A 22856-nucleotide genomic window follows, 5' to 3' on the forward strand; every position below is an offset into this window, starting at 1 on the left:
TCTTTGGATTTAGTTTGTATAGTATGCCAGTAGTTAGTGATTAAAGAACTAGTCAGTGCAAAGAAAATTTGCTCAGACCTTAAACAAGATTCCTACTACTGGTATAGTCTAATGTTATTCACACACTAAAGTTTGAAAGTCAATTATTTGGAATAGGACTACTTCCATAGCTAAAGAGACCTGGTCCCAGTTCAGGGCCACCTGTACTTGATAACTGTGGGTCTTGAGACCACTCATCTTTAGCTAGGAATCTCTGAGGTCTCACAAGCTGAGAGATATGTTTAGACAAATACATGCTAAAAGAGGTATTATAGTCAGTAATTGATATAAAGGAGATGAGTAAAGAGGAATTCAGACGTCTCTGGATCTAGATGAGGTACCTTTAGAAATTCGATGGAAGCACACTGGGCTGGGATAGGTGGTGTGCGAACAGTTTCAAGCCATCCCCTCCCAAAGGCTCTCCATTTATGCCATGTACTTGCCTGCTGCTCTGTGCACTAAAGGCCCTATTACCTGACCCAGCTGTAGCTGGGAAATGTCAGACAATGGTGCCAGGTTAGCTGTTGATAAAAAGCCAGGACCCCCATCCGAGGAGGTAGTCACAGCCTCATTATTGTCATGTTCTTGAGCAGTAGGCTAGTCAGGTGCAGGTTGCTGTTGAGCTGCGTATCAGCAAATGTGTCACATGTACCTGCAGTAAGGAGACACAGCAGGAAGTTTGCCATAAGTAAATCTAGTCTGACAATGGGATGAATATGTACAGTTCAGTATTTGTGAGGAGAATTAAACGTGGCAAGTTCTTAGCTACTACTGCTGTAGGTAACATGACTACTATCAATTTCTGCCCATGCAGCAAGCATAGCTCTCAACCTCTTGCCACAGGAAAGCTGGGCAAAATTAAAAATGGGGGGGGGGGGTAAAAGGTCAGATTCAGGGACAGATTTTTAAATGTTGCTCTTACAAACTTTGAAAGTAGATAGACTAACAAGTTTTGTATTAGCATGCATTTTCTGATAAGGTATGAAGTGTGAAACTCAAATATCTATCATTATTTAGTGACTTTTTTCCTCAATTGATTTTCCAAGATAAAATACATTTCATGAAGACTAAACATATCAAAAATATAGAGCAAACATCTGGAATGTTGACAGGTATGGCTGAAAGAGAAATGGCATGTATGATCAGCTTTAACAATTGGCTTAATGTCTGGTGTCATTCAAAGGGGATCCAGTGTCTGTCTGCCTGGGATGACATGCTTGACAAGCCACGCTGCTTCGCAAGGGACGGCTTGCACCTGTCACCCCTGGGATTCCGGATATTGGCTAAGGCTCTTGCCACCCCCATAGTGCCTTTTTTAGGCAAGGCTCAAATTCTAAACCTACCACCCTAGAAAACAAAAATGGGAAGAAACTGAGGGTAATGCTGCTCAATGCCAGAAGTCTAAATCTCAAAATGCACGCACTCGAGGCCCTTCTCAGTATGGAGAACATCGATGTCTGTGCTGTAACTGAAACCTGGTTCAAGGCTCCTGAGAGCACCTCGGCACTATTAGGTTTTACCTCATATCATGCTTCGCCCCAAACCCGGACCACACCACAAAAGGAGGGGGTGTATCCATATTCATAAAGGATACTCACACCTCCAGGTTGGTGGCAACGCACGAAGCTTCAGGAACCATCCAGGTGCAACTAACCATAGGCAAAACTGCTCTACAAATTGTAGCATGCTACAGGCCACCCTCTCAAACTCAGGAACCCCACACAGCCTTCCTGAAGACACTGGAGGGTATAAATGTATCTCCAAACACCATCATATTGGGTGACTTCAACTACCCGAATATAGACTGGGAACATTACTCAAGCCCTAACTTTCTAGCCCAACGGTTCCTGGAGTTCATAAATTCAAATGCCATGGAACAGCTAGTCACTGTTCCCACGAGAGGAGAAAATATACTAGATCTCATTGTCACAAACATGGGGACAAAATGCTCCACACCGAAGTATATCCCTCATTGGTGAGATCTGATCATAAACTAATCTCACTGGAAATCCACATCCCTCCCCACCCCAAGCAAAAGACCATAGTGAAGAACTTCTCTAAAGCAAACTTCACACTACTCAAGACTGGTGTGGTATCCTTCAAGGCCCCTGAGCCAGAGGAAACCACAACCCAAGCTCGGAAGCCCTTACAAATGCCTTCTATGAACACCTCCAGGACTGCATGGATCAGGCAATCCCAAATAAAACCAAGACTCTTTCCACAAAGGGCAAACGTCCAGTCTGGTGGACCCCAGCCATTAACAAACTTTACAATAAGAGGAGAAAGCTATTACATGATAGAACAAAATCCATAAAAGGGAAGTCACCCCTGATCATTATTAGTAAAAAATACGAGCACTCATAAAATCAACTAAGGCCAATTTTGAGAGAAAAATTGCCATGGATTCAAAGGACAATCATAAGGCCTTTTTCAGCTATGTTAGGAACCTGGGTGGAAACTCCCAGATATGCTCAGAATTAGTCCAAAATGATACAAAAATCACTGAACCCACAGACATTGCCAACATACTGGCAGACAGGTTCAGTGCAAACTTCACCCCCCTCCCCCCCCCTAAAGGAGAGATAACTATCCCAGCCGAGTGTAGCCTCCCGGACATCTCAAATGCGCAGGTGAAAGCTGCTCTCTCTAAAGCTAAAAACACAGCATCAATGGGACCGGATGGTGTCCCCGGCTGTGTGCTACACGAGCTAAATGAGGAATTAAACCCGCACATAAGGCAGCTGTTTAATCTCAGCCTTACCACAGGATACATGCCCAAGGAGTGGCGTACGGCAACTGTGGTCCCACTCCACAAAGGCGGTGCCTCTACGGACCCTGGTAATTACCGCCCCATAAGCTTAACAAGTCTAGTCTGCAAAGCTATGGAGAGGATCATAATGGAGCTCATAAACAAAGATATAGGGGACTTGCAGACATTGGACCCAACCCAGTTTGGCTTTGTCAAGGGAAGATCATGCCTTTTGAATTTGGTTGACTTCTTCAAAACAGTCACCAAGGCCATTGATGAGGGAAAGGCAGTCCATACAGCCTACCTTGACCTTGCAAAGGCTTTCGACACAATACCCCACTTGGGTATTGTAGAAAAACTTACCAGCTTAAATGTAAACCCATATGTCACAAGATGGGTTGCAAACTGGCTTAAGGACAGAACCCACAGGGTTAGAGTTGCTGGCGCTGTGTCAGACTCCAAGCCGGTCACTAGTGGTGTCCCACAGGGCTCGGTCCTTGGCCCCCTATTGTTTGGCATCTACTTCTCAGAAGTACAGGCCAACATGGGAGGACTTTGGCTGACAAAGTTTGCAGACGACTGCAAACTGGTGCCATAGTGGAAAGTGCATCGGACACGGATATCCTTCAGAAGGGACTCACGGAAACAGATAGCTGGTGCCAGAGCCATGGCCTGAAGTTAAACGCCAAAAAGTGTATAGTCATACCCTTCGGGAAAAACAAGGTAACCCCAAGCTACCATATAGGTGGCAATCCACTAAGCACAGAAGAGGTTATCAGGGACCTGGGGACCCAGGTTGACAGTGGCCTTTCTTTTGACACTCACATTGCTAAAGTGGTTAGAAAGACCTTCTACATTGCCCACCTGATCATGAAGGGATTCACATCCAGATCTAGTGAGGTCATTGTTCCCCTGTACTCTTCACTTATCAGACCAATGATCGAGTACAATGCCCCATTCGGGATGTATCTCACCCGACATCTGCAGCAATTGGAGAGACCCCAAAAGTTCCTCACCAAAAGGATAAAGGGACTCCAAAATCTGTCATATGCTGCCAGATTGAAGAAACTCCAGCTCTATTCAGTCGCATACCGTCTGCTCAGAGGTGACATGTGCCTGACATACAAGGCCATGTCCAACCCGGAATTAATGGACATGCTCCACCTCAAAAATCCAAATCCACCAAAACCACTAGAGCAAGCGACTTAAACCTTAGCACGGATATAAATAGGACGTGCTGGAGGGATAGATTTATCACTCAGAGACTCCCTATGCTGTGGAATAAAATCCCGGTCCATGTGAGGCAGAGCACCTCGCTGACTCTGTTCAAGAGAAATCTAGACCTGTGGATGGGAGATCGTAGGTTTACCCCAGGAATCAACTCTGTGTCACTGCTGGACAGAGGCACAACAAACTAATGGGCACAGTATTTTTTCATATAAGGGGTGGCGTAAGCCACAATAATTTGGGCTAGGCTTATAAATGCCTTAGGGCAGATAGCCTAGTATAAACCTATGAACCTATGAACCTATAAGGTAAGGGACAAGAGCTATGATGCAAATCATTATCTCATATCTATGTCCCATTATTTTTATAACAGGAAACAGACAAGCATGTGGGGAAAATGGTCCAGTTACAAATGGAAATAAACCAGGTGGTGTTCAGACACTGGAAGGTGGTGCAGAGTAACTGCACTTCATTAACATGTCCCTTTACAAACACACATCAAATGTAGATGGCATGCCATTCCATGTCATTGCCACTTCCACCTGACAGTGATGCTTCACATAGTGTCTACACACGTTTCCTAAGTCAACCTTAAAACACCTGCCTGTAGCTAGATCAGCTCCTAACTTAAATGACAAAAATAAATAAATAAAAAATACAATGCTGTTCTCTTAGCAATAGTATTTGAACAAAGTTCCTCAACCTTTACTTCCTGTGTGTGTAGGTTATCAGGACTGCAGGTCTTTAAGTCATCATTGTTATACCCGCATTGCTCTCCTGCTCTGGTAATACATGCGGCTGAGGATATATCTTCATATAGGTCACACCAAGTGTCTACTTTTCTGAAGGTATCATTGCAGGGCCCCAGTAAGCACCCCCGGTGCCAGCCATGAAGTAGCTATAACACAGTTTTGCTCTCCCTTATATGTTATGCAGGTGGTCTCCAATGAGAACTAGCAGATATCATACTCTCCCAGATCTCCCAAAATAGTACCAGTTTCATGTGGAAGAAAATGGCAGCTTGTGTTATAGCTTTACAGTGAGATTTCTGAATTGCGGGTAACACAACATGTAGCAGTGATGTAACATGATGCATGTACTTGTGCAGGTCTCAAGCATTACCTCACAGGGATGAGTATAGGCAACAGGCTGTTTTTTATGTCACAACTGCACAGCAGCAAAATAATGAGATTCATAGACATTCACTCAGCCTGATCTATGTGCCACACAGACATTTTTAAAATAACATTAGATTGGTGGTGTGCCGACATTTTGCATACTAAGGCGACAAGATCCTTAAAGCTATTATGAGTGTTCTGTCAGCAATATTAGGAGGAATAGCAGCAATTTGTGAACATATAGGCAGATCTAATGAGGTACACAGTACTCTGTATGTGGTAAGCTGTTTTTGTCTGTCTTCATAAGGATGTACATGCTCTAAAATGGATCCATATAATATACTGTTAGCAGTATTGCCTGTATGTCTATATTTTACATAGATTGTAAAAATAACAAGGTTGCTCATAACAGCAGTTCATCCTGTTCATCTGCATGTCTGTTACTGATCAACTATATAGCAGCAGGTGTTACAGACAGTGGTCTATAACATAAATGATTGGGGCAGGCCACAGTCACATAACAGAGAAGTATTGTAAGTGTGTACATGACATGCTATACTGGGCCACAACAAGTGCATGCGGCATCACAACTGAGAGGAATACCACAGGGGAGACCTGGGTCTACCAAGCAGAGACAGAGAAGGTTTTGGTGTCCCTACAGTAGAACAATGATACCAGAATTATCTGTAGAGGATTTGACACTGACATCAGGATGGATCATCCCCTACACATTTTGGTGGAGGATGCACCAGATTACTACCACACCCAACTCAATTATTTTCACTATCACTGGACTTATAGACCATAAACTGAATGCAGCATATGTTGTCTATGGTTTACTACAAGGGTGCCAAGCATCCAGCCATGTCAAGATGAAAGCAGAGGAGATTAGGACTGTCTGATAAGTCTTGCATGGACACCCTTAGTATGCATGCTGTAGGGACATGATTGTGGCACAGGTACTTGTGCTCACTTCATTGTGTCTTTTTGTATATTCACATGACAGAGCACCACTCCTGTGACACCAATAGCACAACAGGCTGATATCGTTATGTGTGCTGTAGGTAATGATGATAATGAGGTCAAAGTCAGCTGTTCTCAGACAGGACACATCACCTAAATCTCATTAACCCATATACCTGTCTAGGACTTTCATTCACCACCAATTGTTTTTTTTCATGTAGCTAAAGTTGTAAATCATGTATGTATACACTGCTCAAATAATTTTCTATGTGGATGTTATGAAATTAGTTAGGTATGTATTACTTGCAATTGTTAATATTAATGTATGCACTTTTTTTCTCATTGTATTTCTTTTGTGACTGAAATCACCTACACCTCATCTGTTGAGATCACTGTACTATCCTGATGAACAAACATAGATAAATAATTAAATAAACAGGAACACTGATTAAGCATCTGGATGCAGAAACTCAGGGTGGTGATCCACCCTTGTCATCCCAGTGGAGATTTCCACTCTTATCTCAAAAGACTCCATGGTAAAGTCAATTTACTTTTGGATTAGTTTGCTAAGACATAAAATAAAAAAATGATGCCTGGGAAACATATACTCTTCTTCTTTTGGCTTTTCCCGGTTAGGGGTCACCACAGTGGATCATCTGTCCGCTCATGATTGGCAGTGGAGTTTTACAGTGTCGAGTTGCCAGCCCAGCACCCAACCTTCCACAGAAGGCACACACATGCCCCCTAGGGCCAATTTAGAGTGTCCAATCCACCTACTGCATGTCTTTGGGATGTGGGAGGAAACCGGAGCACCCGGAGGAAACCCACGCGACCACAGGGAGGACATGCAGACTCCACACAGAAGGCACCCCATCCGAGAATCAAACCAGATAAACTCTTGCTGTGAGGTGGCAATGCTAACCACTGCACCACCGTGACTGCCTTGAAAACATATATACTCTAAAGACTGCAAATCCTATAACATAGTAATATCAGAATGGTCAGCTCACAAAAATACTAAGTCATCATTAAACACTTGGAACAACGAACCTATGAACAATTTAAAATTTAAGTGTCTAATTCTACCAAAGTCAGAAAAGCATATTTTGTATCCAATTAACCTCTGAACTGTGTGTCTAGTCACTTCTGGGAGACCAGTATAGCACTTAATAAAAGGCACATGAAACAACAGCTCTTTTGTAGAGAAATCATAAAGCTGGAAAATGTGAACTATGCAAATTGGTATTATATCTTCTGTTTTATAGTTTTCATAGAGGTCATCTCTGCCTAGTCTGTATGGTAAGGTCTGATCAAATTCTTCTATAAAGTTTATTCTTGGAGTACACCATCAGTGGTACTAACATTAGATCAGGAAACATAATAGGAGAAATATATATTGTTAATGTAAAAAAATGACAGACCAATTGCTTATTTTTTATTGCTGTTTGATAACTAGGTAGGTGGACTGGTCAACTAACCCTTTTCAGCTACATCCCAGGCTCCAGTGAGACAGCACTAGATATATGAAAAACATAATATACGAAAAGAGAAAAAAAATTAACAGAAATGGAAAATACATATTTACCACTACAGTGTAACTTGGGGTACTGGAGTCCACAGTTTAAAAAGGCTAACCAATGCAAACAAGTTTATATATGCAATCAGTATTACATAGATTGAAATTTCAGCAATATTTACAGTAGAGCTTATATATATATATATATATATATATATATATATATATATATATATATATATATATATAGTTCTACCTCACTTCAACGACACACCGGAACATCGACAGGGAAATCGCGAGCCCCAGAAGATCGACAACGCAGAAGACCAACGTGACGGGACCTAGAAGATCGACAAGCAGAAGACCGACCCGATGGATGAAAGCACCGACGCTGAGGATGCCGACATGGGAAAAGGCTGTGTAAGTATGCGGTAGTGACGGACGTTAGGGTGCGAGTAAGGTAAGTGTGGATAGGGGTGGGTTAAGTGAGTTAGGGTTAGGGAGCGGGTCAGGTAAGTGTGCGGTAGTGATTTTGTTTGGGTTAGGGGCGGGATAAGTGAGTTAGGGTTAGGGAGCGGGTCAGGTAAGTGTGCGGTAGTGATTGTGTTTGGGTTAGGGGCAGGATAAGTGAGTTAGGGTTAGGGAGCGGGTCAGGTAAGTGTGCGGTAGTGACGGACCTTAGGGTTAGGGTTTGGGTTAGGGTTGTAGGTAGTTGTGTATGTGAGGTTTAGTGTGGGTTTGTATGGATTTTGGTGTGCTATATATAAATATATATATATATATATATATATATATATATATATATATATATATATACAGAGAGAGAGAGAGACAGAGAGAGATAGAGCGGAGAGAGAGAGAGAGATAGAGGGGAGTGAGAGAGAGCTTATATATGCTTGTTACTTTATTCTAAGTATTAAGCAGAACTTATCCTGATATACAAGAGTAGACCAGTCTTGATGAATTATCTAGTGTCACAAAAGCAAGTAAAAGTGATATCATTAAGTAAGTGTTTTTTTCTTTTGAGTTTAACTTTAAGGCCATTCATTGTTTGTTGTTTATTTACCTCACTTAGGAGGTGATTCAATATGGCTATTCCTAAAATAATCAATGGTCTTTCACCTACACTCCAAAGCATGGTCTAACTAAGATAGTAGCTTCATTCAGACTGCCCCTTTGTTAAAATTTTTGATCCCTGATAGTTAGCTTTTTTCCCATGTGTTGGGGAGGGGAGTGTCCAAGTTTAATGATTTTTTTTTAATTAAATTAAATATGCTATTAAAAACCTTTTAGAAGGTCACAGTGGTATGTATAAACATCAGCCAGTAGCACAAATAAGTATTTCATAATCTTGGAAAGAGTTGCAAATGGCATATCCTTATAATCACAGCAAGTTATTTGTTAACCTCCTTCAAAAATAATCCTGATACATATACATATTTGAAAAGTTGAAAATATCATCATGGAATTAAGTCTGCATGATACTTTTAAAAGTGTAACAGAATGGCAAAGTAATAAGACAAGAGGCAGGTTAGATGTTGGCATTTCAGGGTCTTTATTGCTGCTTCCAATATGAGGCTGAGTGCAACTTCTTAAGGTTAACACCCCTCTTCAAAGGTACATACTACACCCCTTTTTAAGCTAAGCTAAAACCTAAATTATTATGAATAATTTATTAGGCAGCATTATAGTGCTAACATTTTGAAAGGACATGTGTTCATGTAATGGTTTCTCAAGGGATGATAAATACATTTTAAGCCAATTCAAGAATTTTTTAAACTTTATCAGGTGGATTATTTATTATTTATGTATTTATTTATTTATTGACATTTGGTGACCAGGAAAGTCCTATTGGGTCAAGAATCTATTTTCAGCGGAGGCCCGAGGAGAAAAGCTCCACAGTGCAATGTTAAGCCATAAGTCTAAAGAATTATAAACAAGAACATTAACATATTAACATACATAGTGTAGACATAGATTAATAGTACAATATTGCGAAACATACAATCAAATAAGGGCTTGCACAGTTTACATATAAGAAAGTTCACCATTTGTGGTGGTTTGTAGCAATAAAGCTCAACAAATCAGTTAGAATTTTATCTTGATTAGCACACAGCCAAACTGAGGAAATAGAGTTTTTTGACTTTGTAAGTAATAAGGACAGATGCGTAATAAGAATTTAATGTTAGGGAGAGCAAATGATTTTTGAAGTAATAGAAGAAGTAGGGAGGGTTACTGAGAGATATGAGATGAAGAGGAGATTAGCATATAAAGTTAGATTAAGATGAACAGCAAAAAGATTATAGTGAGATATACGATAAAGGTTGATGAATAAAATATCAGCTAAGTATGAGAGTGAATTTATGAAAAGCATAGTGTAAGAAGAAAGGATCTGTTGTGGAGGCCAGGAAGGGAGTTGTTAGTGGTTCAGGAAAGCTTAAAAGAGTTTTATGAGATATGTAACAGATGATAGCATATATGCCATTTGCTAGGATAAAAGGTAGGTATAAAGAGGTAAAATGGGTGAAGGGAAGGGGGTAGATAGATTAAATCTGTTAGTTCTTGATTAGGTGCAAGAGCAAATCTTGCTGTAATTTCCAACATTATACAATATGTACAGTCACTGTAGCATAGTGGTTTATAAATTATTCTTTCAGCTCTAGATACTTGCACATATCCTTTCTGCACATCAGATTATATTCAACTATTCCTACTAATTCTCTACCCTAAAAAGATTTACAACTTCAACAAAGTATCACTACCTATAGCTCAAATAAAAATCAGCAGCAATAAAACAATTTGTATCAAAGCCCTCTACATTCCACCGGGGAACAATATTACAGTTGTTGAGGACATTGTAAGCTGGTTTAACAGCAGCATTTCTCAAGAAACAATTAATACTAGATGATGTTAATACTGACCGGATCATATGTAACTCCCTTAATGTACCACACCCAATCAGCTTCTGCAGGAAATATAAAAAAGAAACAATTAAAACTAGATGATGTTAATACTGACTGGATCATATGTAACTCCCACAATGCACCACACCCAATCAGCCTCTGCAGGAAATATAAAAAAAAAAAGTGGCACAGAATTAATCCTAGACTGGATACTTACAAGCAATTAGAACTATATTATAGGTCCATACGCTCATAGGTAGGTACTAGGCTATTGACCCAAGGGCCTAAGTAAGCCTAGCCAACAAGGTTCCCTGGCTTACGACACCCAAGAAAGTTAATTTCCTGTGCCCCTGTCGAGCAGAGCCACAGAAGTGATCCCCGAGGTGTATTTCCTATTTCCTATCCACTCATCAAGATTTTTCTTGAAGAGTGCCAATGAGAACCTTTGCTTGACATAGATGGGTAGCTTGTTCCAGAGTATAGGAAGTCTCTGGAATAGGAATCTATCCCTCCAGCATGTCCTGTTTATTGTGGTGACAAGGTTTAGGTCCCTAGAGCGTGTAGCTCAGAGGGATTGGGATTTCTTTAGGTGTACCATGTCTAGCAGCTCTGGGTTTAATATAGCTTTATATATTAGGCAGAGATCTCCTCAGAGTAGGTGATATGCTACAGAGTAAAGCTGGAGGTTTTTAGACAGTCAGTGTAGGGCATCTGTTTGAGGCTAGTAATCTTCTTTGTGAGGTACTTCTGTGGCCTTTCCAGCTGCTGCAGATGTCTTGAGAGGTACACTCCATAATGGGTCTAATGAGTGCCGAGTAGAGGGGAACAATGACCTCTTTTTTTCTGGATGAGAACCCTTTTGTGATGAGGTGTGCTACATAGAAGGATTTCCTGACTACTGTGGATATGTGATTATCAAAGGAGAGACGACTGTCCACCTGGGTTTCAAGGTCTCTTATCACACATTTGGCATTAAGTAGACTGCTGTTTATGTGGTAGTTCATGGGTACAGACTTTTTACCAAAGGGGATGACAGTGGATGTTTTGGCATTGAGCTTCAGGCCATGCCTCTGACACCTGGCATCTGTCTCATTGAGGCCTTTCTGTAGGATGTCCACATCACTTGGGGACTCGGCTATGGCTCCTAGTTTGCAGTCATCTGTGAACTTCATTAGCCAGAGGCCTTCTGTGTTAGCCTGTACTTCAGAGCAGTAGATACCAAACAGGAGAGGTCCCAGGACTGAACTCTGTGGTACTCCACTTATCACTGGTTTGAAGTCAGATTTGGAGTCTGCAACTTTTACAGTGTGGGTTCTGTCAGTGAGCCATTTGGCAGCCCATCTTGTGACGTAGGGATTTATACCTAGTTTAGTGAGTTTAGCTATAATTTCAGAATGGGGGATGGTGTTGAAAGCCTTGGCGAGGTCAAGATAGGCTGTGTGAACCACCTTACCCTCATCTATGGCTTTGCTGACTGCCTCAAAGAAGTCAATCAGGTTCAGAATGCATGATCTGCCTTTCACAAACCCGAACTGGTTGGGGTCCAGAGTTTGGGGGTTACCAATGAATTCCATGATGATACGTTCCATGGCCTTGCAGACCAGGCTCATCAGGCTAATAGGGTGATAGTTCCCAGAATCAGTGGTGGCGCCCCCTTTATGGAGTGGGATAACTGCTGCTGTGCACCATTCAGTGGGCACAAAGCCTGATGTGAGACTATGATTGAACATGGTGCTTAGATGGGGAGCCATTTCATTCTGAAGTTCACGTAAAACGCAGCCTGGGATGTTGTCCGGTCCCATGGATGCTGTGTTTTTGGTTTTAGAGAGTGCAGCTTTTAACTGCATAGATGTGATTAGAGGGACTCTGCATTCTTCCTGTATAGATATGGGCCCTTTAGGGGGTGAGAGTGGGGTAAAGTTAGCACTGAAACTATCTGCCAGTATTTTGGCAATATCAGTTGGTTCTGTAATTTTCATGCCATTGTGCTGTAAATCAGAGCAGATCTGGGTATTGCCATTGAGATTCTTGACATAGCTATAGAATGCATTGTGGTTGCCCTTAGAATCAGTGATGATTTTGTTTTCGTAGCTAGCTTTGGAAGATCTTATAAGGGATCTCAGCTTCTTACTGAGGCTGACCAGGGAGCTCCTCCACTCATGAGATTTTACTCTCTTTTGCAACAGTTTCTTCCTTCTGTTGTAGAGTTTGTTTATGGCAAGGGACCACCAGATTGGCTTCCTTTTTTTGGAGGATAGCTTCTTGGTTCTGTTTGGGATAGCATAATCCATGCACTCGTGTAAGTCCTTATAGAGTGCATTTGTGTAGGATTCAGCAGTCGTAACTGTATTGTCCATCTGCATGGGTGTCATGAAGTTCACCACTTCTGTCTTAAGAAGCATGAAGCTGGCTTTGGAGAAATATTTTTTACTGTGGTTTCCTTAATGGTGGGTGGGGGCTGGATGTGGATATCTAGGGTGATTAGCTTATGGTCAGATCTGACCAACAAGGAGTAGACTTCAGGTGTGGAACACCGGCCACTCATGTTGGTAATGACTAGGTCTAGGATATTTTTGCCCCTGGTGGGGGTGTGGATATGTTGATCCAGGGCATTAGAATTTATGAATTCTAGAAAGCGTTGAGCGAAGGTGTTGGTACATAAGTAGTTTTCCCACTTAATGGTGGGGTAGTTGAAATCGCCCATTATTAGGGTGTTTGGTTGACCCCTAATATTTTCCAGTATATCAAGAAAAAAGGAGTGGGAATCCTGGGGCATGGTGGGGGATCTGTAGCAAGCTACAGTTTGGATTGCAGTTTTGTTCAGTTAGTTGCACTTGGATAACCTTAGATGCATTATGCTGCGCAACTAGCCTGGAGGTGTGGATATCCTTAATGAATATGTACACACCTCCACTTTGATGTTCTGGTCTAGGTTAGATGGCCGAAAAGTGTGGTATGAGTTATAGCCTGGTAATGCAGGGGTGCTTTCTAGAGCCTTGAACCAGGTCTCAGTCACTGCACAGATTTTGATGTCTCCATTTCAAGGAGTGCCTCAAGTGAGTGCATTTTTTTAAAGCTGTCTCGCTATGTTAAAACCATTTAACATAGCAAAACAGTTTGTAAAAAGCAACAGAGATCTTGCTTTCTCCATTGCTTTTGCCCACAGCTCTGATGTATTGCGTAGGCATAGGCATGCGCAGTACATCAGAACTGCCGCAGAATACCAGACAGCTGCGGAAGGGCAGCAAGGAGGCATTATACAATGCCATTATTTAAGAAAATTAATTATTTTTTTCTTAAATAATGTCATTGTATAATAGCAATAACCCACTTCTGGGTGTGGGTAATGTTGGATTTACCCACGGTTGGCTTTGTTTGGTCACTCGGGCTTCGCCCTCGTGACCAAACCACTCCAACTGTGGGTAAATACAGCATTACCCACACCCAGGCGTGGGTTATTGCTATAATATTAGTTTCTTCTAACAATGTTAGCCCTATCCTTAACATATGTATGCTACAATTAAGTTTATTATCATCCGATAAACAACTCAACAACACTGGTTTCGAAGTACTATGCCACAACACAAAAAGCACCACAATATAGCCAATAAAAGGTTTTTATTACAGATTTTCCCCTCTAGCACCTTGGCTTTACACAGCCTTCAAGGAGTAAAATAAACATGCAAGAACCTTCTTTTATATACAAAAGCAGTCACTTCACTAATTAAACAATTAACTAATCACTTATACATTATTACATTCCATTCCTATCCTTAAAGTAACAACATCAAATAATACTCTTCAACAAAAATCTGTGTTCAATCCCTGAGGTATCAGAGTCCTATATTTTAAATAAATGTTTGTGTTGTGGCATAAGTTTATTATCATATTTGTTTTTAACTGTTTGTAAATCCAGAGAATATTGCAGCTTGTGTGGAATTATAGCAACCATCCTAGTTCAGTGAAGAAATCCTCATATTTTTGCAAACTATCATCACTTGCTTCTAATGTTGTAGCTTTGCAATTAATCTACTTGGTTTATTGCTTTTTACAGGTTTATTTAACTCTTAATGAGGCTGAAGTAATAACACTTTAGCTAACCTTTACAGAAACTTTCAAAAAATATTCATGGTGCCTTCCTCATGAATGCGCAAATTCTTGTATGTCTGTGTCCAATACAGAGGATTATGATTGGATGTCCGATCGTAACATGGTTATTATGTGTTCAACACATGGATGTGAAGAAATTCACTTCAAAAGTGAAGCTCAGGAAGTGAATCTTGTCATCCATTTGGAGAACACATAATATGAAGTTATGACTGGAGATCCAATCATAATTCTTTGTAGTGCATGAAAATTTGTCTGCTCTTTGTACTACTAGTTATAGAAAAATAAAACTAACAAAAAAAGAAAAATGCGAAGTGTTGTGTCAGCTTTGAAAGTTGGTAAAGTAGTTGGGAAGCACTATCAAGAATAGAGCAGCTATACAGCAGGATATGACTTTATGTATTCCCTGTTTAAAGGAAGTAGTTGAGTGGTAAATATGGTTTGAATGTAATGTTGTAGAATGTCTGAGCCTGTAATTGGTCATTATTTGATCAGTTTTATACCTCGGTAAACAAATTTCAATAAATAAATATGCTTTCACATGCTAAACAATCTAATATATTTGATTGCTTCATCGTATGTCAAAGACACATGGTGAAACTGTGACTTATAGTTCTTTTCGCACTCACATTTCACTGGACCTTGATGTGTAGGTTTTACTTTATGCCCTGAATAGGTCAGTAAGGTACAATCTGAATTACAAATGCTACCTTACAGCTTTATGTGTGGATCCAGACAAAATATTATATTCTGTTCTAGCACGTACCTTAAAGTCAACACTCCTGCCATCAATAGCAGGTTTTTCTGGCCAGCAGTTGTTCTTAGTGTTCATGGTCTCTGAAATATAATGCACTTTGATCCTGTTTCCTGCAGGGTCTACTACACGTGCTCATGTGCTAGTAGCTTGTGGTCCATATGCTCACGGCCATTTATTTATTTATTTATTTATTTATTTATCGACATCTAATTACCGGAAAACTCTGACTGGGTAAATGCACATTTTCAGTGGAGGCCCAGGGAGAAAAGCTGCAAACTGTTGCACCCCAAACATCAAAAGAAGGTGGTAGTGAAAGGCCAGCTAGTTCAGCTGGCAAGAATGGTTTCTGATTTTGAAGTGTTAGAAAAAGAATGCAATACTCTAGCTGAAATGTTTTATAAGAGGGGGTATCCGGTTGAATTTGTAATGGAAATTAAGAATGAAGTTTTAGCTAAGAGGAGGAGTGGCTCTTATGTGCTGCTTATTGATTCTAACATGAATCCTAATACAGACCATTTGAATTTGGGAGCTACAATTAATTTAGATTAGCATTAAAAATAACTCGATTAATCTTAGGAGCAACAATAAGTGTTTTGTCACCACATTTGCAACAGATAGTGAGACCATTCGAATGTCCTGAGCAAGAACTAGGCTCTTTTTTCATGTGACAAGTATTTATTGGATAAAATGGGTGAAAAACCCTGTATAGTTTATAGGAAAGCAAAACCTCTTAAGAATTATTTAGAGAAAAATATTGCTTTAGAAATGATGTAGAATGGATACATGATTAATAGGAGTATGGGTAAATATGGATGCTCCCCCTAATGTGCCTACATTTATTAGAAGATAATTTTCATGTTTGAAATGTAACATAAATTACAAGGAAGATAATCAGGTAATTGTAGGATGGTAGTTTATCTAGCTCAGTGCAGGTCATGTCCAGCATTTTATGTTGGAAAAATGTCCAGAAGACTGAAGGAATGTATTTATGAACATTTGTCCGACATTGTTCTTCTTTCGGCTTTTCCCGTTTAGGGGTCGCCACAGCAGAACTCCAGTCTGCTAATGATTGGCAGTAGATTTTTACGGTGCCGAGGTGCCAGCTCGACGCCCAACCTTCAATGAAGGCACACCCATTTACGCATGTCTTTCGAATGCCACTCGATCGCGGGGAGGACATGCAGACTCCACACAGAAGGTGCTCCAGCCAAGAATTGAACGGGAGAACCTCTTGCTGTGAGAAAAGCACAAATCCACTAATGCAATTTACAAACATATTGAAAAAGAAAATGCCCATAGGTTTGTTTTTTTTGGTTATAGAGCAAGTTTGCAGAGATCTGCAGGGTGTAATTACAGAACACTTAGAGAAATGTGGACTGGAATGGCAATTAAGATTAGATATCACTAGTTTTACTGGGCTCAATAATTCTTGCTCTATTAATGCAGTCTTGAGATTAAAGCATTATAATGTTTAATTATTTCATTGTTTACTATGAGTGGTTTTTAGTATTGGTGTATTTTTTAACATGTGACTTTGATGTTTGTATTTTTAAATGCAATTATGTTGTTATTTATTGTTCTGATGAAGTTCCTTGAAGCAGAATGAAAGCCCTTAACAATTGCTATAAAACCTCGCCCTGGCGTTTTACTGGCCTTTTGAGTTCATGCATTACAGCAAGTTTTTGTTTTGTTTTAAAGTTTGTAATTTAACTTGCTGGTGGTTCTTGGTTTCCACTTACAGATGAAGCTGCAAAAGCATTTTTTGTCATCAGCACATTTTGAAAATACTATAGTATGGATGGAATTATAATCAAGAAACGATTAATAAAGGACAGTAGTTTCAACTCATCATAGGTTCATAGATTCATACGTGAGTACAAGGCTAGCTGCCCTTGATGGTCATTTTAAGCCTGGTAAATTTCCCTTTTGGTAGTTGAATTAACCTATCCCCTTTGGTGGTAGATTGGCTTTATCCATCCCATGGTCAATAATAATGTATTACCCCTAATGAGAATAATTGGGTATTAAAGAGGAGTTTCATACTAAATTTTCAGTAGCAATGTTCATAACCATGTGATATGGCTAGCAATTCTTTTTTTTTCTGAGCATATCTTTCCTGAAAGTCACTAAAGGGTCCTTGCTTATAACCAATTAGTTTAACAACTTCTCTTTTTGTAAAATCATCATATAATTTTCATTATGGCATGTATCTACTTGCACTGTGGATAGTATCTTTACATCAGAATATTTATGTGTGGGAGTACCTATTTAAGCAACTCAAAAATCTTTTCTTGCCCTTCATTTCAGTATCATTTCTTTTATTTTGAATTTGTTAACTGGGGAAGAGCACTGATCCCACCGGACCTATTCCACTTACAGCATGGGGAAAACACAAGAGTTACATAACATTATATACAGAGTGAATAATAAAATGCAATATATACATATATTATATGTAAAGTGAATATCAAATATGGCTTGAAGGAATAAAGGCAATAGATAAACAACATTATATAAAGAGTGCGTGGAGAATCTCAGTATATACATGCATTATATATAGAGTGAAAATCAGAGTTGTCATGCTGAAAAAAATCACAATCAAAAATAAAGTTAGAACAAGGTATCTAGATAGAAGAAGGGAATGCAGATATTAAGTTATATGACCAGAGTGATAGCAGTTGCATTTTCCTAGAGTCTTGAAATGTGCTTTTATTTGTGAATGGAAAATGGGGTAAGAGGAATTATCTTTAAGAAAAGAAATGAAGAAAGTAGTCAGCGTCCCTGCTAAATGGTTTTCTCACCAAAATCTCTGAAATAACAAATGAATAAAGAAGTGAGATACCAGCCACGAAGGATGAGTTCAGACTTACTCGATGCTGAAACACTTGTAGTTAGTCAATGAAATCCAACTGCTTACAAAATATCCAAAAAACTTTATTTGAAAGAACAAGAATGAGCGCTTTCGCGTGGTCCATCCACGCTTCATCAGATAATAATCATTAAACAGCTGTTGTATATTTATATATCCGCTAAGCGCGGGAAACTTCTTAATTAAAACAAAATAGTTCACTTTAAAAAATTTTTTACGTTAAAAATATATATATATGCATTGTTTACAATATAGATATAAATAGCTTTCCTTTAAATATAGATAATTCCTTATACTCTTCAAGAGACAAAAGCTTAGATTTTTTAAAAAATGTAATTATTTTCCTATATTCGATCGCTTCTTATATGTCAGGCTGACGAAAGTGAATACCTTTGACATGCCTGTGTTTACTTCTAGTTACTTCTTTATGTAGCTACACGAATATACTGTCGTCTCAGATGGATACCCTTTATATATTATATAAAGAGTATAGATCTTACAATTAGTGCTTAAGCTTTTTAACACCATCGAAACCATCAATTATAAACAGCAATTTCATGTTAGTCTCTTTAATACAGAGCCTATATAATTAAATGTGAAAATGTTTTTAAAGAATATATTTTAAAAAATAATGAATTATGCTACTTAATAAAATGCACATAAATTTTAAATAATAAATTATGTATATAACAAAAAATATAAAATATAAAATATATATGTGTCTGAATCAACAATAACATGTTGCCAATGTGCACGATGTTTTTATATTTCTCCATAGATAGTTATATGCATAAATGGAGAGTATAAATGTGTGTCAACAAATCTAATGTTTATATATATATATAACATGTTACATTAAAGTTATATGACATGTAAATAAAATATATACAAGGTAAAAAATAAATGTGTATATATTTCAGATATTAATCTTATATGTAAAACATGTTAGTTGGATCAAATTGATTTGATAAAATATGTATCATTTTCTACATATCAGTGCGGGCTTAATGGACAAATAATTATTAATGCCCGGAGGAATATGTGCACCTAATTTTAGTATCCAATTTAATTCTGCAAGTGCTAGTTCATTTTCTGAGTCTCCACCTCTAATGTTATGTGGTATCACTTGTAAAACTCTAAAGCGAAACTGGTGTGTGGAATACTCAATAATATGTTTGGTTAGTGCGTTAGTCTCCACAGCCTTACGAATATTGTATAGGTGATTATAGATTCTCTCTTGTAATCTCCTCTTAGTTAACCCTACATAAAAAGCCTGGCACAGTGTACATGTGGCAAGATAAATTAAATTGCATGTATTGCAATTAGCATAGAACTTTGGAATAAAAATGTAATCAGTAATGGGATGTTTAAAGGGTTGTGTTTCTGTAATATATTTACATCTATTACATTTATGACATGGGAACGTGCCCTTACTTAATAATTCGATGGTGTCTGTTCCATTACCTTTTCCATCTATCATTATATTATGGTCGTTACATAAAATCCTTTTAAGATTCCTACTATTCCTATATAGGAATCTAGGATTATTGCCTATAATTTCCTTCGTTTGTAAATCAATAGTTAAGATGTTCCAATTATCCTGAATGATATATTGTATATTTTTGATGTCACTGGTGTATGTAATGGTATAATTTAATTGATTATTAACATTATTTACCCTTTTGTATTTGTTATCAAAATGTTTACTATAACATGAATTTGTATATTCATTTTCAATAGATATTCTATCTTTCAGGACCTCTTGTTTGATGTTTCTCACCATTTCTGATTCAGATTTTAGAAAAGAAGGGAAAGATTCCCACAGTTTGGGATCAATGACTGAGAAAGTATGGTCTATAAAGTGAAGCCTAGTTGGGGGGGGGGGGGTGGAGGAAAGGACATGAGTGGTGAAGATATCTAAGGTTGTATGTTTGTGCATTTCTGAATAGCCTTAATGCTAGTGGAGGGAAGGTGTCATCCCTGATAAATTTTAATAGTTGAAAGGGAAGTAGAAAATCAACACATTGTTTCAGAGATAGCCAGTTAGCTTTTTCAATGGTTTTGCAGTGGTGTTCATTTCTTGGGGAGAGAGTGATGAATCTGCAAATGGCATTTGCAATGAAATTTCTTTTAGAAGCTGCAGCAATTAGCAGAAGATAGTATTCTAGCTGAGCCAATTAAGATACCTTCACTTATGGCATTTCTACAGGGTCTAGACATAGAAGGGAGGATTTTATTAGCCTAGAATAGGAGACAGTTGATTTTTTTGTGTGTGTAGTCCAGGTGGTTTTGAAAATTTAGGAAGGGGTCAAACCAGATCCTTAAATTTATTCCATGTCTTGTTCCTATAAATTCCTTAATGGCATATATTTTTCCAACATATTCAAAATAAACTTAAAAATGCTGTATCAATGCAAAAATATCATCAATGCATGGTTATAGTCTGGCTAGAGGCAAGTGTACATGCATTTCTGATGCAGCTGTCACCTAAAATTTCTGAAGTTCCTTGATGCCCTGGCCAAATTTCCCCCATGGTATTATAAATATCACCTCTGGACTCCCTAAAATGAGATCACTAGCCTAATGGGGCTAACCTGGTCAACAAAGGATAAATACAAAACAATAAAGTAAACTATATTGGGAAATTAAGAATGACGTGGTATGGATATCACAACATTATTTTAAGACTGAAACATTGAACATGAGCATTTCTAAACTTCCGAAAGGTAAAATTTGAGTAAATAGTTACTAAAAACTACAGCTAGTCACTGGGGGTATGGAAATAGTACAAAATACCATGTAACAAACGTAATCTCTCAGTGGTTTACTGTCAGGCAATGCATGTTTCGCATTGTTAAAGATCTTTATTTAACAAAGTTGCACCACATGTATGATAAAGGTAAACAAGTAGCAGCGTACATAGGTTTGTTTAATTTTAGAGAGGGTTGAATCCCAAATTGTTCTACTTCAGTTTAACATTAGTTTCTGTATATGTCTCTGCAGCTACCATGTACTCAAAAGTTGAAAGAAGACACACAGCTATATGGTCAGTAAGAGTACAAGAGTAGAGTAGACTAACATATTCTTTGTTTTTTCCATGGAGCAGAGGGATGGAGCCCTTCCTGTTAGTTATCAGCCTGGACCTTAAATCAGGGGATGGCTATCAGCTGATAGTGCCTTTCCTTTCTCAGATGGATTGCGTGGGTTTAGGCCTCTGTAGGGGTACCTTCTATTACAGAATGACAGGCAAGCTTGCTAGTGTGCATAATTAAAACAATATTATTTTGGTGTATTTTATTTCATTTTACATTTGCTTACTGGGGTGGTACGGTCATCATGACTGACCTTTGGCAGATAATGCACGGGTGAAATAATTCATAAAGAGGAAAAAACCTAACAGACAATAAGCTATACAGATCAAAAACCGAATAGAAAGTAACAATATTTAACAAAAACTGTACAGTAGCAATTAATAGATGTAGCAGCAATTATGAGAGAAATGCAAATTACAGAATTTACACAATTATATTTCAGGATTCCTGATTATATGGTACTAGGAAGAACAAGTAGATATTCATCCATCCATCCCATGCATGTGAGAAGGGTGGAACATGCAGAGACAAGGAGAACATTCCTATCTCCTTGAATTAATAAAATAAATACTTCACTTAGTTATTATATGATGCCATCTCACATTCCATGGCGAAAATAATTGATTACTAAGGAAGCAATAATGGTGAATCTGCAATGGAAGCAATGCCCGCACCAAAAAATGAGAATGCATCTTATTTTAAGACATTGCTGAATGACTTGAAATTTTAACTAAAAACCCTTTAAAAGGAAATAAGGATGGCCCTTCTTTTATATAAAAATGCTTGAGCTACTCCTAATTGCTCTAACAGGTCTTGCCGTGGATAATTCAAGGAGTGGGGAAGGGAATCTGAGCACGTGACTCGGTGCTGTCAGAAGAACCAAGATGATCACTGTCAACAGAACAGAAGACTGCCTCAGTCTTCAATAGGGTAAATACAACTACTGGCATGTCAAGGACTAGTTAACTGCCACATAATAGGTGGCTTGACTAGGGAAGACCTTGGTCTATCCTGTACATGAACTGTCATAACCGATGTTACAGAAGACTACCCTATGAATGGAGAAGAAGGGTAGAGCTCAGAAATTAAGCTAGACTTCTTAGCCAGTTCGCTCCAATGAATACATTATCATTTATCCTGTAGATTCATAGAGCTAAATCATAAATTTAGTGACCTTCTATGCTTTCTCCATTCCCTAAACCTAACCTAAAGAAAGAAGTTCATGAATGAAAGACACATAGCAAGTAACAGAAAAGTTACACTCGTAGAAGGGTTACTGAGCACATCAGACAGGAATTGCTGCTTCTATGATGTTTTGAATACAGTAGAACAATTTAAATGTTTTAATTTCTTAATTTCCTGCAGTAATCATTCCAAAATAAACATTTACAGTTCAGAGTATTTTATGGGAATTGTTTTCAGCTGAGAAATAAATGAGTTCAATTTAGTTATCTAAATCTTTTTAAATTGATTTTGTGAGGTTCACCCACCTACAGTGCCTCCCATACTAGATTAC

Source organism: Protopterus annectens, chromosome 3.part0, assembly GCF_019279795.1.
Source record: "Protopterus annectens isolate FY-2018-M chromosome 3.part0, PAN1.0, whole genome shotgun sequence".
Lineage (NCBI taxonomy): Eukaryota > Metazoa > Chordata > Ceratodontiformes > Protopteridae > Protopterus > Protopterus annectens.